Source organism: Staurois parvus, unplaced genomic scaffold (genome assembly GCF_062004578.1).
Source record: "Staurois parvus isolate SC_StPar_1 unplaced genomic scaffold, SC_StPar_1.0 ptg001046l, whole genome shotgun sequence".
NCBI classification, from domain to species: domain Eukaryota; kingdom Metazoa; phylum Chordata; class Amphibia; order Anura; family Ranidae; genus Staurois; species Staurois parvus.
In genome coordinates this window covers 41,356-44,196 of record NW_028318842.1, presented here as the reverse complement: position 1 = coordinate 44,196, position 2,841 = coordinate 41,356, and positions in this window count along the sequence as shown.

The window sequence follows — 2,841 nt, the reverse complement described above, 5'->3', positions numbered from 1 at the left end:
GGAGATCATATCCCCCCTTATGTTTTATACATGGAGATCATATCCCCCCTTATGTATTACACAAGGAGATCATATCCCCCTTATGTATTATACATGGAGATCATATCCCCCTTATGTATTATACATGGAGATCATATCCCCCCTTATGTATTACTAATGGATATCATATCCCCCTATGTATTATACATGGAGATCATATCCCCCCCTTATGTATTATACATGGAGATCATATTCCCCCTTATGTATTATACATGGAGATCATATCCCCCATTATGTATTATACATGGAGATCATATCCCCCCTTATGTATTATACATGGAGATCATATCCCCCCTTATGTATTATACATGGAGATCATATCCCCCCTTATGTATTATACATGGAGATCATATCCCCCTTATGTATTATACATGGAGATCATATCCCCCTTATGTATTATACATGGAGATCATATCCCCGTTATGTATTATACACGGAGATCATATCCCCCTTATGTATTATACATGGAGATCATATCCCCCCTTATGTATTATACACGGAGATCATATCCCCCCTTATGTATTATATATGGAGATCATATCCCCCCTTATGTATTATACATGGAGATCATACCCCCCTTATGTATTATACATGGATAACATATCCCCTTATGTATTATACATGGGGATCATATCCCCCCTTATGTATTATACATTCAGATCATATCTCCCCTTATGTATTATACATGGAGATCATACCCCCCCCCCCTTATGTATTATACATGGAGGTCATATCCCTCCCTTATGTATTATACATGGAGATCATATATCCCCTTATGTATTATACATGGAGATCATATCCCCCCTTATGTATTATACATGGAGATCATATCCCCCTTATGTATTATACATTGAGATCATATCCCACCTTATGTATTATATATGGAGATCATATCACCCTTATGTATTATACATGGAGATCATATCCCCCCCTTATGTATTATACATGGAGATCATATCCCCCTTATGTATTATACATGGAGATCATATCTCCCCTTATGTATTATACATGGAGATCATATCCCCCTCATGTATTATACATGGAGATCATATCCCCCCTTATGTATTATACATGGAGATCATATCCCCCCTTATGTATTATACATGGAGATCATATCCCCCCCTTATGTATTATACATTGAGATCATATCCCCCCTTATGTATTATACATGGAAATCATATCCCCCTTATGTATTATACACAGAGATCATATCCCCCCCTTATGTATTATACATGGAGATCATATCCCCCTTATGTATTATACATGGATATCATATTCCCCCTTATGTATTATACATGGAGATCATATCCCCCCCTTATGTATTATACATTGAGATCATATCCCCCCTTATGTATTATACATGGAGATCATTTCCCCCCTTATGTATTATACATGGATATCATATTCCCCCTTATGTATTATACATGGAGATCATATCCCCCCTTATGTATTATACATGGAGATCATACCCCCCCCCCTTATGTATTATACATGGAGGTCATATCCCTCCCTTATGTATTATACATGGAGATCATATATCCCCTTATGTATTATACATGGAGATCATAGCCCCCCTTATGCATTATACATGGAGTTCATAGCCCCCCTTATGTATTATACATGGAGGTCATATCCCTCCCTTATGTATTATCCATGGAGATCATATATCCCCTTATGTATTATACATGGAGATCATATCCCCCTTATGTATTATACATGGAGATCATATCCCCTTATGTATTATACATGGGGATCATATCCCCCCTTATGTATTACTAATGGATATCATATCCCCCCTTATGTATTATACATGGAGATCATATCCCCCCCTTATGTATTATACATGGAGATCATATCCCTCCTTATGTATTATACATGGTGATCATATCCCCCCTTATTTATTATACATGGAGATCAAATCCCCCCCCTTATGTATATACATGGAGATCATATCCCCCCTTATGTATATACATGGAGATCATATCCCCCCTTATGTATTATACATGGAGATCATATCCCCCCTTATGTATTACACAAGGAGATCATATCCCCCTTATGTATTATACATGGAGATCATATCCCCCTTATGTATTATACATGGAGATCATATCCCCCCTTATGTATTACTAATGGATATCATATCCCCCTATGTATTATACATGGAGATCATATCCCCCCTTATGTATTATACATGGAGATCATATTCCCCCTTATGTATTATACATGGAGATCATATCCCCCATTATGTATTATACATGGAGATCATATCCCCCCCTTATGTATTATACATGGAGATCATATCCCCCCTTATGTATTATACATGGAGATCATATCCCCCTTATGTATTATACATGGAGATCATATCCCCCTTATGTATTATACATGGCGATCAGCGACTTATAGTGGAACTGTGACAGGCATTCTGACACTGGGGGGGGGGGAACTGACTTGGTGTTACTGACATCCCTAGTGACACCAATACAGTGATCAGTGCTAATAAAAAGCACTGACACTGTACTAATGACATTGGGCAGGAAGGGGTTAACGTGGGGCGATCAAAGGGTTACCTGTGTGCTGTGTTTGTGTTTCACTGTAAGCATTCTGCTATGCAGAGCCATACAAAGCAGTGTGCAGGAGCTGACAGGCGAGAGATCCGTGTTGTCTATACACAGGTCTCTCCCCTGTCGGAGATACTCGGCGATCACCGGGTGCCAGCAAGTAATCACCGGCCAGGACCCGGTGATTGACAGCCGAGGCTGCAAATGGCGGTGCTACCCGGAACTGCACAATCACATATATATA